The sequence below is a fragment of the Schistocerca gregaria genome, chromosome X, assembly GCF_023897955.1.
Source record: "Schistocerca gregaria isolate iqSchGreg1 chromosome X, iqSchGreg1.2, whole genome shotgun sequence".
Classification (NCBI taxonomy): Eukaryota; Metazoa; Arthropoda; class Insecta; order Orthoptera; family Acrididae; genus Schistocerca; species Schistocerca gregaria.
The window spans coordinates 6,480,115-6,496,593 of NC_064931.1; positions in this window are offsets into that span (position 1 = coordinate 6,480,115).

Below are 16,479 nucleotides of genomic sequence, written 5' to 3' on the forward strand. Positions count from 1 at the left end.
TTTTTTGCTTGGAGATGCTCTTGAGCTTGAAACACACACAACAAGACCGGGGTTAACTAGCGAAATGGTCGGCAGAGTGCCGACACAGCGAGTTTTGACTATCACTTGCACATCTAAAACAACGTCGGAAAGTAACTCGTTCGGCTTTTGAGTCACATAAAGTATGTGCGTTAATTTTGACGCCACTAGCTCTGCATGTTGTCATGCAATTTCTTTACCTCTCAGAAATGATTATGACATAAAAGTGAAGTACGTGACGAGTGTGACGTTAGGAAAACATTAGGCATCATGGAGAGATTCTGTATGGGACCACCCAACACAAACGAGTACTGTGTGACGTGCTACCCGGCAGTTATTCACCGAGGTAGCCGGCTAGCTCAGTCGGTAGAGCGTCAGACTCTTAATCCCAGGGTCGTGGGTTCGAGCCAGACGCTGGGCGGAACGGAATTTTGTTCCGCTGCAAGTGTAAATTACCGTTTTTCTGATTAACGAGATTTAATGGAAATAGCAACTTTAAACTTTGCCTACGTCTCTGTCAGTCGCAAGGAAGCTGTATTTGAAGGTGAAGGTGATTTTGTAGACATGTGTGAAAGACATGTTCTGAAATGCAAGTGTTGTTGTTTGGAGAGCACATCGGTTACGTGTCAGATGTGTAGTCAAGCAGTAATTTGTCGCCATAGCTGCAAATATTAGCCGGTAATATGAAGTGTTGTCAGCTAAAGTCTGATGATGCAGACGACCGTAAGGACGAAGTACCCAAGAGTACCGCTAGGCCGCGCCTCTTTAGCTCAGTGGTAGAGCACTGGTCTAATAAACCAGCGGTCGTAAGTTCCATCCTCAGAGGAGAAAGATGAATTTTGGAAATCAGTTGCGCGTCGTGGCCGTATAGCAAACAGTACCTGTGATGACGAACAATTAGCGACAGGCGTTTTTTTAAGAATCACTCTCAGATGCGATTAAGGCGAATGGCGCAGATAAAGCATTTGCCAAAGCGGTACAGCATAAGGTGGGACGAGGCAGTCTGAATTACATTTTATAGATGTATTTCTCACATATCTCAGAGCCTCTCGCGATATTCGTCGTCGTCGTCGTCGTCGTCGTCGTCGTCGTCGTCGTCGTCGCCGCCGCCGCCGCTTCTGCAGAAGTAGCAAATGGCAATCGTAGCAAATGCGGCGAGGGACGCCCTGCCTTCGATTCCGAATGCACAAAGTGTGTGGTCTTGTTTCACAGTCTATATTTGGTCGGTCTCGTCAGAGGTTGAATGTAACGAATGGGTGGGAAAGAGCAAGGGGCAGCGGCTGTGTAGAACGAAAACACAAATCCTCAGGGGTGTGAGCGTTTCGAAATGAGTCGTATACATGTAAATGTTGGTCGTCAGTGACCGTGTGGCCTAATGGATAAGGCGTCGGACTTCGGATCTGAAGATTACAGGTTCGAATGCTGTCACGCTTGTGTTTTTCCAGTTCTGAAAAAGAATCATAACGTTTTAATGTAGCAATTGAGCAGTACGAAACCGTCTGAATGTTGCTGTTGACCATTTTTTGCTTGGAGATGCTCTTGAGCTTGAAACACACACAACAAGACCGGTGTTAACTAGCGAAATGGTCGGCAGAGTGCCGACACAGCGAGTTTTGACTATCATTTGCACATCTAAAACAACGTCGGAAAGTAACTCGTTCGGCTTTTGAGTCACATAAAGTATGTGCGTTAATTTTGACGCCACTAGCTCTGCATGTTGTCATGCAATTTCTTTACCTCTCAGAAATGATTATGACATAAAAGTGAAGTACGTGACGAGTGTGACGTTAGGAAAACATTAGGCATCATGGAGAGATTCTGTATGGGACCACCCAACACAAACGAGTACTGTGTGACGTGCTACCCGGCAGTTATTCACCGAGGTAGCCGGCTAGCTCAGTCGGTAGAGCGTCAGACTCTTAATCCCAGGGTCGTGGGTTCGAGCCAGACGCTGGGCGGAACGGAATTTTGTTCCGCTGCAAGTGTAAATTACCGTTTTTCTGATTAACGAGATTTAATGGAAATAGCAACTTTAAACTTTGCCTACGTCTCTGTCAGTCGCAAGGAAGCTGTATTTGAAGGTGAAGGTGATTTTGTAGACATGTGTGAAAGACATGTTCTGAAATGCAAGTGTTGTTGTTTGGAGAGCACATCGGTTACGTGTCAGATGTGTAGTCAAGCAGTAATTTGTCGCCATAGCTGCAAATATTAGCCGGTAATATGAAGTGTTGTCAGCTAAAGTCTGATGATGCAGACGACCGTAAGGACGAAGTACCCAAGAGTACCGCTAGGCCGCGCCTCTTTAGCTCAGTGGTAGAGCACTGGTCTAATAAACCAGCGGTCGTAAGTTCCATCCTCAGAGGAGAAAGATGAATTTTGGAAATCAGTTGCGCGTCGTGGCCGTATAGCAAACAGTACCTGTGATGACGAACAATTAGCGACAGGCGTTTTTTTAAGAATCACTCTCAGATGCGATTAAGGCGAATGGCGCAGATAAAGCATTTGCCAAAGCGGTACAGCATAAGGTGGGACGAGGCAGTCTGAATTACATTTTATAGATGTATTTCTCACATATCTCAGAGCCTCTCGCGATATTCGTCGTCGTCGTCGTCGTCGTCGTCGTCGTCGTCGTCGTCGTCGCCGCCGCCGCCGCTTCTGCAGAAGTAGCAAATGGCAATCGTAGCAAATGCGGCGAGGGACGCCCTGCCTTCGATTCCGAATGCACAAAGTGTGTGGTCTTGTTTCACAGTCTATATTTGGTCGGTCTCGTCAGAGGTTGAATGTAACGAATGGGTGGGAAAGAGCAAGGGGCAGCGGCTGTGTAGAACGAAAACACAAATCCTCAGGGGTGTGAGCGTTTCGAAATGAGTCGTATACATGTAAATGTTGGTCGTCAGTGACCGTGTGGCCTAATGGATAAGGCGTCGGACTTCGGATCTGAAGATTACAGGTTCGAATGCTGTCACGCTTGTGTTTTTCCAGTTCTGAAAAAGAATCATAACGTTTCAATGTAGCAATTGAGCAGTACGAAACCGTCTGAATGTTGCTGTTGACCATTTTTTGCTTGGAGATGCTCTTGAGCTTGAAACACACACAACAAGACCGGTGTTAACTAGCGAAATGGTCGGCAGAGTGCCGACACAGCGAGTTTTGACTATCACTTGCACATCTAAAACAACGTCGGAAAGTAACTCGTTCGGCTTTTGAGTCACATAAAGTATGTGCGTTAATTTTGACGCCACTAGCTCTGCATGTTGTCATGCAATTTCTTTACCTCTCAGAAATGATTATGACATAAAAGTGAAGTACGTGACGAGTGTGACGTTAGGAAAACATTAGGCATCATGGAGAGATTCTGTATGGGACCATCCAACACAAACGAGTACTGTGTGACGTGCTACCCGGCAGGTATTCACCGAGGTAGCCGGCTAGCTCAGTCGGTAGAGCCTCGGACTCTTAATCCCAGGGTTGTGGGTTCGAGCCAGACGCTGGGAGGAACGGAAATTTGTTCCGCTGCAGGTGTAAATTACCGTTTTTCTGATTAACGAGATTTAATGGAAATAGCAACTTTAAACTTTGCCTACGTCTCTGTCAGTAGCAAGGAAGCTGTATTTGAAGGTGAAGGTGATTTTGTAGACATGTGTGAAAGACATGTTCTGAAATGCAAGTGTTGTTGTTTGGAGAGCACATCGGTTACGTGTCAGATTTGTAGCCAAGCAGTAATTTGTCGCCATAGCTGCAAATATTAGCCGGTAATATGAAGTGTTGTCAGCTAAAGTCTGATGATGCAGACGACCGTAAGGACGAAGTACCCAAGAGTACCGCTAGGCCGCGCCTCTTTAGCTCAGTGGTAGAGCACTGGTCTAATAAACCAGGTGTCGTAAGTTCCATCCTCACAGAAGAAAGATGAATTTTGGAAATCAGTTGCGCGTCGTGGCCGTATAGCAAACAGTACCTGTGATGACGAACAATTAGCGACAGGCGTTTTTTTAAGAACTACTTTCAGATGCGATTAAGGCGAATGGCGCAGATAAAGCATTTGCCAAAGCGGTACAGCATAAGGTGGGACGAGGCAGTCTGAATTACATTTTATAGATGTATTTCTCACATATCTCAGAGCCTCTCGCGATATTCGTCGTCGTCGTCGTCGTCGTCGTCGTCGTCGTCGTCGTCGTCGCCGCCGCCGCCGCTTCTGCAGAAGTAGCAAATGGCAATCGTAGCAAATGCGGCGAGGGACGCCCTGCCTTCGATTCCGAATGCACAAAGTGTGTGGTCTTGTTTCACAGTCTATATTTGGTCGGTCTCGTCAGAGGTTGAATGTAACGAATGGGTGGGAAAGAGCAAGGGGCAGCGGCTGTGTAGAACGAAAACACAAATCCTCAGGGGTGTGAGCGTTTCGAGATGAGTCGTATACATGTAAATGTTGGTCGTCAGTGACCGTGTGGCCTAATGGATAAGGCGTCGGACTTCGGATCTGAAGATTACAGGTTCGAATGCTGTCACGCTTGTGTTTTTCCAGTTCTGAAAAAGAAACATAACGTTTTAATGTAGCAATTGAGCAGTACGAAACCGTCTGAATGTTGCTGTTGACCATTTTTTGCTTGGAGATGCTCTTGAGCTTGAAACACACACAACAAGACCGGTGTTAACTAGCGAAATGGTCGGCAGAGTGCCGACACAGCGAGTTTTGACTATCACTTGCACATCTAAAACAACGTCGGAAAGTAACTCGTTCGGCTTTTGAGTCACATAAAGTATGTGCGTTAATTTTGACGCGACTAGCTGTGCATGTTGTCATGCAATTTCTTTACCTCTCAGAAATGATTATGACATAAAAGTGAAGTACGTGACGAGTGTGACGTTAGGAAAACATTAGGCATCATGGAGAGATTCTGTATGGGACCACCCAACACAAACGAGTACTGTGTGACGTGCTACCCGGCAGGTATTCACCGCGGTAGCCGGCTAGCTCAGTCGGTAGAGCGTATCCCAGGGTCGTGGGTTCGAGCCAGACGCTGGGCGGAACGGAATTTTCTTCCGCTGCAGGTGTAAATTACCGTTTTTCTGATTAACGAGATTTAATGGAAATAGCAACTTTAAACTTTGCCTACGTCTCTGTCAGTCGCAAGGAATCTGTATTTGAAGGTGAAGGTGATTTTGTAGACATGTGTGAAAGACATGTTCTGAAATGCAAGTGTTGTTGTTTGGAGAGCACATCGGTTACGTGTCAGATGTGTAGTCAAGCAGTAATTTGTCGCCATAGCTGCAAATATTAGCCGGTAATATGAAGTGTTGTCAGCTAAAGTCTGATGATGCAGACGACCGTAAGGACGAAGTACCCAAGAGTACCGCTAGGCCGCGCCTCTTTAGCTCAGTGGTAGAGCACTGGTCTAATAAACCAGCGGTCGTAAGTTCCATCCTCACAGGTGAAAGATGAATTTTGGAAATCAGTTGCGCGTCGTGGCCGTATAGCAAACAGTACCTGTGATGACGAACAATTAGCGACAGGCGTTTTTTTAAGAATCACTCTCAGATGCGATTAAGGCGAATGGCGCAGATAAAGCATTTGCCAAAGCGGTACAGCATAAGGTGGGACGAGGCAGTCTGAATTACATTTTATAGATGTATTTCTCACATATCTCAGAGCCTCTCGCGATATTCGTCGTCGTCGTCGTCGTCGTCGTCGTCGTCGCCGCCGCCGCCGCCGCCGCCGCCGCTTCTGCAGAAGTAGCAAATGGCAATCGTAGCAAATGCGGCGAGGGACGCCCTGCCTTCGATTCCGAATGCACAAAGTGTGTGGTCTTGTTTCACAGTCTATATTTGGTCGGTCTCGTCAGAGGTTGAATGTAACGAATGGGTGGGAAAGAGCAAGGGGCAGCGGCTGTGTAGAACGAAAACACAAATCCTCAGGGGTGTGAGCGTTTCGAGATGAGTCGTATACATGTAAATGTTGGTTGTCAGTGACCGTGTGGCCTAATGGATAAGGCGTCGGACTTCGGATCTGAAGATTACAGGTTCGAATGCTGTCACGCTTGTGTTTTTCCAGTTCTGAAAAAGAATCATAACGTTTTAATGTAGCAATTGAGCAGTACGAAACCGTCTGAATGTTGCTGTTGACCATTTTTTGCTTGGAGATGCTCTTGAGCTTGAAACACACACAACAAGACCGGTGTTAACTAGCGAAATGGTCGGCAGAGTGCCGACACAGCGAGTTTTGACTATCACTTGCACATCTAAAACAACGTCGGAAAGTAACTCGTTCGGCTTTTGAGTCACATAAAGTATGTGCGTTAATTTTGACGCCACTAGCTCTGCATGTTGTCATGCAATTTCTTTACCTCTCAGAAATGATTATGACATAAAAGTGAAGTACGTGACGAGTGTGACGTTAGGAAAACATTAGGCATCATGGAGAGATTCTGTATGGGACCATCCAACACAAACGAGTACTGTGTGACGTGCTACCCGGCAGGTATTCACCGAGGTAGCCGGCTAGCTCAGTCGGTAGAGCCTCGGACTCTTAATCCCAGGGTTGTGGGTTCGAGCCAGACGCTGGGAGGAACGGAATTTTGTTCCGCTGCAGGTGTAAATTACCGTTTTTCTGATTAACGAGATTTAATGGAAATAGCAACTTTAAACTTTGCCTACGTCTCTGTCAGTCGCAAGGAAGCTGTATTTGAAGGTGAAGGTGATTTTGTAGACATGTGTGAAAGACATGTTCTGAAATGCAAGTGTTGTTGTTTGGAGAGCACATCGGTTACGTGTCAGATGTGTAGTCAAGCAGTAATTTGTCGCCATAGCTGCAAATATTAGCCGGTAATATGAAGTGTTGTCAGCTAAAGTCTGATGATGCAGACGACCGTAAGGACGAAGTACCCAAGAGTACCGCTAGGCCGCGCCTCTTTAGCTCAGTGGTAGAGCACTGGTCTAATAAACCAGGTGTCGTAAGTTCCATCCTCACAGGAGAAAGATGAATTTTGGAAATCAGTTGCGCGTCGTGGCCGTATAGCAAACAGTACCTGTGATGACGAACAATTAGCGACAGGCGTTTTTTTAAGAACTACTTTCAGATGCGATTAAGGCGAATGGCGCAGATAAAGCATTTGCCAAAGCGGTACAGCATAAGGTGGGACGAGGCAGTCTGAATTACATTTTATAGATGTATTTCTCACATATCTCAGAGCCTCTCGCGATATTCGTCGTCGTCGTCGTCGTCGTCGCCGCCGCCGCCGCTTCTGCAGAAGTAGCAAATGGCAATCGTAGCAAGTGCGGCGAGGGACGCCCTGCCTTCGATTCCGAATGCACAAAGTGTGTGGTCTTGTTTCACAGTCTATATTTGGTCGGTCTCGTCAGAGGTTGAATGTAACGAATGGGTGGGAAAGAGCAAGGGGCAGCGGCTGTGTAGAACGAAAACACAAATCCTCAGGGGTGTGAGCGTTTCGAGATGAGTCGTATACATGTAAATGTTGGTCGTCAGTGACCGTGTGGCCTAATGGATAAGGCGTCGGACTTCGGATCTGAAGATTACAGGTTCGAATGCTGTCACGCTTGTGTTTTTCCAGTTCTGAAAAAGAAACATAACGTTTTAATGTAGCAATTGAGCAGTACGAAACCGTCTGAATGTTGCTGTTGACCATTTTTTGCTTGGAGATGCTCTTGAGCTTGAAACACACACAACAAGACCGGTGTTAACTAGCGAAATGGTCGGCAGAGTGCCGACACAGCGAGTTTTGACTATCACTTGCACATCTAAAACAACGTCGGAAAGTAACTCGTTCGGCTTTTGAGTCACATAAAGTATGTGCGTTAATTTTGACGCCACTAGCTGTGCATGTTGTCATGCAATTTCTTTACCTCTCAGAAATGATTATGACATAAAAGTGAAGTACGTGACGAGTGTGACGTTAGGAAAACATTAGGCATCATGGAGAGATTCTGTATGGGACCATCCAACACAAACGAGTACTGTGTGACGTGCTACCCGGCAGGTATTCACCGAGGTAGCCGGCTAGCTCAGTCGGTAGAGCCTCGGACTCTTAATCCCAGGGTTGTGGGTTCGAGCCAGACGCTGGGAGGAACGGAATTTTGTTCCGCTGCAGGTGTAAATTACCGTTTTTCTGATTAACGAGATTTAATGGAAATAGCAACTTTAAACTTTGCCTACGTCTCTGTCAGTCGCAAGGAAGCTGTATTTGAAGGTGAAGGTGATTTTGTAGACATGTGTGAAAGACATGTTCTGAAATGCAAGTGTTGTTGTTTGGAGAGCACATCGGTTACGTGTCAGATGTGTAGTCAAGCAGTAATTTGTCGCCATAGCTGCAAATATTAGCCGGTAATATGAAGTGTTGTCAGCTAAAGTCTGATGATGCAGACGACCGTAAGGACGAAGTACCCAAGAGTACCGCTAGGCCGCGCCTCTTTAGCTCAGTGGTAGAGCACTGGTCTAATAAACCAGCGGTCGTAAGTTCCATCCTCACAGGAGAAAGATGAATTTCGGAAATCAGTTGCGCGTCGTGGCCGTATAGCAAACAGTACCTGTGATGACGAACAATTAGCGACAGGCGTTTTTTTAAGAACTACTTTCAGATGCGATTAAGGCGAATGGCGCAGATAAAGCATTTGCCAAAGCGGTACAGCATAAGGTGGGACGAGGCAGTCTGAATTACATTTTATAGATGTATTTCTCACATATCTCAGAGCCTCTCGCGATATTCGTCGTCGTCGTCGTCGTCGTCGTCGTCGTCGCCGCCGCCGCCGCTTCTGCAGAAGTAGCAAATGGCAATCGTAGCAAATGCGGCGAGGGACGCCCTGCCTTCGATTCCGAATGCACAAAGTGTGTGGTCTTGTTTCACAGTCTATATTTGGTCGGTCTCGTCAGAGGTTGAATGTAAAGAATGGGTGGGAAAGAGCAAGGGGCAGCGGCTGTGTAGAACGAAAACACAAATCCTCAGGGGTGTGAGCGTTTCGAGATGAGTCGTATACATGTAAATGTTGGTCGTCAGTGACCGTGTGGCCTAATGGATAAGGCGTCGGACTTCGGATCTGAAGATCACAGGTTCGAATGCTGTCACGCTTGTGTTTTTCCAGTTCTGAAAAAGAAACATAACGTTTTAATGTAGCAATTGAGCAGTACGAAACCGTCTGAATGTTGCTGTTGACCATTTTTTGCTTGGAGATGCTCTTGAGCTTGAAACACACACAACAAGACCGGTGTTAACTAGCGAAATGGTCGGCAGAGTGCCGACACAGCGAGTTTTGACTATCACTTGCACATCTAAAACAACGTCGGAAAGTAACTCGTTCGGCTTTTGAGTCACATAAAGTATGTGCGTTAATTTTGACGCCACTAGCTCTGCATGTTGTCATGCAATTTCTTTACCTCTCAGAAATGATTATGACATAAAAGTGAAGTACGTGACGAGTGTGACGTTAGGAAAACATTAGGCATCATGGAGAGATTCTGTATGGGACCACCCAACACAAACGAGTACTGTGTGACGTGCTACCCGGCAGTTATTCACCGAGGTAGCCGGCTAGCTCAGTCGGTAGAGCGTCAGACTCTTAATCCCAGGGTCGTGGGTTCGAGCCAGACGCTGGGCGGAACGGAATTTTGTTCCGCTGCAAGTGTAAATTACCATTTTTCTGATTAACGAGATTTAATGGAAATAGCAACTTTAAACTTTGCCTACGTCTCTGTCAGTCGCAAGGAAGCTGTATTTGAAGGTGAAGGTGATTTTGTAGACATGTGTGAAAGACATGTTCTGAAATGCAAGTGTTGTTGTTTGGAGAGCACATCGGTTACGTGTCAGATGTGTAGTGAAGCAGTAATTTGTCGCCATAGCTGCAAATATTAGCCGGTAATATGAAGTGTTGTCAGCTAAAGTCTGATGATGCAGACGACCGTAAGGACGAAGTACCCAAGAGTACCGCTAGGCCGCGCCTCTTTAGCTCAGTGGTAGAGCACTGGTCTAATAAACCAGCGGTCGTAAGTTCCATCCTCACAGGAGAAAGATGAATTTTGGAAATCAGTTGCGCGTCGTGGCCGTATAGCAAACAGTACCTGTGATGACGAACAATTAGCGACAGGCGTTTTTTTAAGAATCACTCTCAGATGCGATTAAGGCGAATGGCGCATATAAAGCATTTGCCAAAGCGGTACAGCATAAGGTGGGACGAGGCAGTCTGAATTACATTTTATAGATGTATTTCTCACATATCTCAGAGCCTCTCGCGATATTCGTCGTCGTCGTCGTCGTCGTCGTCGTCGTCGTCGCCGCCGCCGCCGCTTCTGCAGAAGTAGCAAATGGCAATCGTAGCAAATGCGGCGAGGGACGCCCTGCCTTCGATTCCGAATGCACAAAGTGTGTGGTCTTGTTTCACAGTCTATATTTGGTCGGTCTCGTCAGAGGTTGAATGTAACGAATGGGTGGGAAAGAGCAAGGGGCAGCGGCTGTGTAGAACGAAAACACAAATCCTCAGGGGTGTGAGCGTTTCGAGATGAGTCGTATACATGTAAATGTTGGTTGTCAGTGACCGTGTGGCCTAATGGATAAGGCGTCGGACTTCGGATCTGAAGATTACAGGTTCGAATGCTGTCACGCTTGTGTTTTTCCAGTTCTGAAAAAGAAACGTAACGTTTTAATGTAGCAATTGAGCAGTACGAAACCGTCTGAATGTTGCTGTTGACCATTTTTTGCTTGGAGATGCTCTTGAGCTTGAAACACACACAACAAGACCGGTGTTAACTAGCGAAATGGTCGGCAGAGTGCCGACACAGCGAGTTTTGACTATCACTTGCACATCTAAAACAACGTCGGAAAGTAACTCGTTCGGCTTTTGAGTCACATAAAGTATGTGCGTTAATTTTGACGCCACTAGCTCTGCATGTTGTCATGCAATTTCTTTACCTCTCAGAAATGATTATGACATAAAAGTGAAGTACGTGACGAGTGTGACGTTAGGAAAACATTAGGCATCATGGAGAGATTCTGTATGGGACCACCCAACACAAACGAGTACTGTGTGACGTGCTACCCGGCAGTTATTCACCGAGGTAGCCGGCTAGCTCAGTCGGTAGAGCGTCAGACTCTTAATCCCAGGGTCGTGGGTTCGAGCCAGACGCTGGGCGGAACGGAATTTTGTTCCGCTGCAAGTGTAAATTACCGTTTTTCTGATTAACGAGATTTAATGGAAATAGCAACTTTAAACTTTGCCTACGTCTCTGTCAGTCGCAAGGAAGCTGTATTTGAAGGTGAAGGTGATTTTGTAGACATGTGTGAAAGACATGTTCTGAAATGCAAGTGTTGTTGTTTGGAGAGCACATCGGTTACGTGTCAGATGTGTAGTCAAGCAGTAATTTGTCGCCATAGCTGCAAATATTAGCCGGTAATATGAAGTGTTGTCAGCTAAAGTCTGATGATGCAGACGACCGTAAGGACGAAGTACCCAAGAGTACCGCTAGGCCGCGCCTCTTTAGCTCAGTGGTAGAGCACTGGTCTAATAAACCAGCGGTCGTAAGTTCCATCCTCACAGGAAAAAGATGAATTTTGGAAATCAGTTGCGCGTCGTGGCCGTATAGCAAACAGTACCTGTGATGACGAACAATTAGCGACAGGCGTTTTTTTAAGAATCACTCTCAGATGCGATTAAGGCGAATGGCGCAGATAAAGCATTTGCCAAAGCGGTACAGCATAAGGTGGGACGAGGCAGTCTGAATTACATTTTATAGATGTATTTCTCACATATCTCAGAGCCTCTCGCGATATTCGTCGTCGTCGTCGTCGTCGTCGTCGCCGCCGCCGCCGCTTCTGCAGAAGTAGCAAATGGCAATCGTAGCAAATGCGGCGAGGGACGCCCTGCCTTCGATTCCGAATGCACAAAGTGTGTGGTCTTGTTTCACAGTCTATATTTGGTCGGTCTCGTCAGAGGTTGAATGTAAAGAATGGGTGGGAAAGAGCAAGGGGCAGCGGCTGTGTAGAACGAAAACACAAATCCTCAGGGGTGTGAGCGTTTCGAGATGAGTCGTATACATGTAAATGTTGGTCGTCAGTGACCGTGTGGCCTAATGGATAAGGCGTCGGACTTCGGATCTGAAGATTACAGGTTCGAATGCTGTCACGCTTGTGTTTTTCCAGTTCTGAAAAAGAAACGTAACGTTTTAATGTAGCAATTGAGCAGTACGAAACCGTCTGAATGTTGCTGTTGACCATTTTTTGCTTGGAGATGCTCTTGAGCTTGAAACACACACAACAAGACCGGTGTTAACTAGCGAAATGGTCGGCAGAGTGCCGACACAGCGAGTTTTGACTATCACTTGCACATCTAAAACAACGTCGGAAAGTAACTCGTTCGGCTTTTGAGTCACATAAAGTATGTGCGTTAATTTTGACGCCACTAGCTCTGCATGTTGTCATGCAATTTCTTTACCTCTCAGAAATGATTATGACATAAAAGTGAAGTACGTGACGAGTGTGACGTTAGGAAAACATTAGGCATCATGGAGAGATTCTGTATGGGACCACCCAACACAAACGAGTACTGTGTGACGTGCTACCCGGCAGTTATTCACCGAGGTAGCCGGCTAGCTCAGTCGGTAGAGCGTCAGACTCTTAATCCCAGGGTCGTGGGTTCGAGCCAGACGCTGGGCGGAACGGAATTTTGTTCCGCTGCAAGTGTAAATTACCGTTTTTCTGATTAACGAGATTTAATGGAAATAGCAACTTTAAACTTTGCCTACGTCTCTGTCAGTCGCAAGGAAGCTGTATTTGAAGGTGAAGGTGATTTTGTAGACATGTGTGAAAGACATGTTCTGAAATGCAAGTGTTGTTGTTTGGAGAGCACATCGGTTACGTGTCAGATGTGTAGTCAAGCAGTAATTTGTCGCCATAGCTGCAAATATTAGCCGGTAATATGAAGTGTTGTCAGCTAAAGTCTGATGATGCAGACGACCGTAAGGACGAAGTACCCAAGAGTACCGCTAGGCTGCGCCTCTTTAGCTCAGTGGTAGAGCACTGGTCTAATAAACCAGCGGTCGTAAGTTCCATCCTCACAGGAGAAAGATGAATTTTGGAAATCAGTTGCGCGTCGTGGCCGTATAGCAAACAGTACCTGTGATGACGAACAATTAGCGACAGGCGTTTTTTTAAGAATCACTCTCAGATGCGATTAAGGCGAATGGCGCAGATAAAGCATTTGCCAAAGCGGTACAGCATAAGGTGGGACGAGGCAGTCTGAATTACATTTTATAGATGTATTTCTCACATATCTCAGAGCCTCTCGCGATATTCGTCGTCGTCGTCGTCGTCGTCGTCGTCGCCGCCGCCGCCGCCGCTTCTGCAGAAGTAGCAAATGGCAATCGTAGCAAATGCGGCGAGGGACGCCCTGCCTTCGATTCCGAATGCACAAAGTGTGTGGTCTTGTTTCACAGTCTATATTTGGTCGGTCTCGTCAGAGGTTGAATGTAACGAATGGGTGGGAAAGAGCAAGGGGCAGCGGCTGTGTTGAACGAAAACACAAATCCTCAGGGGTGTGAGCGTTTCGAGATGAGTCGTATACATGTAAATGTTGGTTGTCAGTGACCGTGTGGCCTAATGGATAAGGCGTCGGACTTCGGATCTAAAGATTACAGGTTCGAATGCTGTCACGCTTGTGTTTTTCCAGTTCTGAAAAAGAAACATAACGTTTTAATGTAGCAATTGAGCAGTACGAAACCGTCTGAATGTTGCTGTTGACCATTTTTTGCTTGGAGATGCTCTTGAGCTTGAAACACACACAACAAGACCGGTGTTAACTAGCGAAATGGTCGGCAGAGTGCCGACACAGCGAGTTTTGACTATCACTTGCACATCTAAAACAACGTCGGAAAGTAACTCGTTCGGCTTTTGAGTCACATAAAGTATGTGCGTTAATTTTGACGCCACTAGCTCTGCATGTTGTCATGCAATTTCTTTACCTCTCAGAAATGATTATGACATAAAAGTGAAGTACGTGACGAGTGTGACGTTAGGAAAACATTAGGCATCATGGAGAGATTCTGTATGGGACCACCCAACACAAACGAGTACTGTGTGACGTGCTACCCGGCAGTTATTCACCGAGGTAGCCGGCTAGCTCAGTCGGTAGAGCGTCAGACTCTTAATCCCAGGGTCGTGGGTTCGAGCCAGACGCTGGGCGGAACGGAATTTTGTTCCGCTGCAAGTGTAAATTACCGTTTTTCTGATTAACGAGATTTAATGGAAATAGCAACTTTAAACTTTGCCTACGTCTCTGTCAGTCGCAAGGAAGCTGTATTTGAAGGTGAAGGTGATTTTGTAGACATGTGTGAAAGACATGTTCTGAAATGCAAGTGTTGTTGTTTGGAGAGCACATCGGTTACGTGTCAGATGTGTAGTCAAGCAGTAATTTGTCGCCATAGCTGCAAATATTAGCCGGTAATATGAAGTGTTGTCAGCTAAAGTCTGATGATGCAGACGACCGTAAGGACGAAGTACCCAAGAGTACCGCTAGGCTGCGCCTCTTTAGCTCAGTGGTAGAGCACTGGTCTAATAAACCAGCGGTCGTAAGTTCCATCCTCACAGGAGAAAGATGAATTTTGGAAATCAGTTGCGCGTCGTGGCCGTATAGCAAACAGTACCTGTGATGACGAACAATTAGCGACAGGCGTTTTTTTAAGAATCACTCTCAGATGCGATTAAGGCGAATGGCGCAGATAAAGCATTTGCCAAAGCGGTACAGCATAAGGTGGGACGAGGCAGTCTGAATTACATTTTATAGATGTATTTCTCACATATCTCAGAGCCTCTCGCGATATTCGTCGTCGTCGTCGTCGTCGTCGTCGTCGCCGCCGCCGCCGCCGCTTCTGCAGAAGTAGCAAATGGCAATCGTAGCAAATGCGGCGAGGGACGCCCTGCCTTCGATTCCGAATGCACAAAGTGTGTGGTCTTGTTTCACAGTCTATATTTGGTCGGTCTCGTCAGAGGTTGAATGTAACGAATGGGTGGGAAAGAGCAAGGGGCAGCGGCTGTGTTGAACGAAAACACAAATCCTCAGGGGTGTGAGCGTTTCGAGATGAGTCGTATACATGTAAATGTTGGTTGTCAGTGACCGTGTGGCCTAATGGATAAGGCGTCGGACTTCGGATCTAAAGATTACAGGTTCGAATGCTGTCACGCTTGTGTTTTTCCAGTTCTGAAAAAGAAACATAACGTTTTAATGTAGCAATTGAGCAGTACGAAACCGTCTGAATGTTGCTGTTGACCATTTTTTGCTTGGAGATGCTCTTGAGCTTGAAACACACACAACAAGACCGGTGTTAACTAGCGAAATGGTCGGCAGAGTGCCGACACAGCGAGTTTTGACTATCACTTGCACATCTAAAACAACGTCGGAAAGTAACTCGTTCGGCTTTTGAGTCACATAAAGTATGTGCGTTAATTTTGACGCCACTAGCTCTGCATGTTGTCATGCAATTTCTTTACCTCTCAGAAATGATTATGACATAAAAGTGAAGTACGTGACGAGTGTGACGTTAGGAAAACATTAGGCATCATGGAGAGATTCTGTATGGGACCACCCAACACAAACGAGTACTGTGTGACGTGCTACCCGGCAGTTATTCACCGAGGTAGCCGGCTAGCTCAGTCGGTAGAGCGTCAGACTCTTAATCCCAGGGTCGTGGGTTCGAGCCAGACGCTGGGCGGAACGGAATTTTGTTCCGCTGCAAGTGTAAATTACCGTTTTTCTGATTAACGAGATTTAATGGAAATAGCAACTTTAAACTTTGCCTACGTCTCTGTCAGTCGCAAGGAAGCTGTATTTGAAGGTGAAGGTGATTTTGTAGACATGTGTGAAAGACATGTTCTGAAATGCAAGTGTTGTTGTTTGGAGAGCACATCGGTTACGTGTCAGATGTGTAGTCAAGCAGTAATTTGTCGCCATAGCTGCAAATATTAGCCGGTAATATGAAGTGTTGTCAGCTAAAGTCTGATGATGCAGACGACCGTAAGGACGAAGTACCCAAGAGTACCGCTAGGCCGCGCCTCTTTAGCTCAGTGGTAGAGCACTGGTCTAATAAACCAGCGGTCGTAAGTTCCATCCTCACAGGAGAAAGATGAATTTTGGAAATCAGTTGCGCGTCGTGGCCGTATAGCAAACAGTACCTGTGATGACGAACAATTAGCGACAGGCGTTTTTTTAAGAATCACTCTCAGATGCGATTAAGGCGAATGGCGCAGATAAAGCATTTGCCAAAGCGGTACAGCATAAGGTGGGACGAGGCAGTCTGAATTACATTTTATAGATGTATTTCTCACATATCTCAGAGCCTCTCGCGATATTCGTCGTCGTCGTCGTCGTCGTCGTCGTCGTCGCCGCCGCCGCCGCCGCCGCTTCTGCAGAAGTAGCAAATGGCAATCGTAGCAAATGCGGCGAGGGACGCCCTGCCTTCGATTCCGAATGCACAAA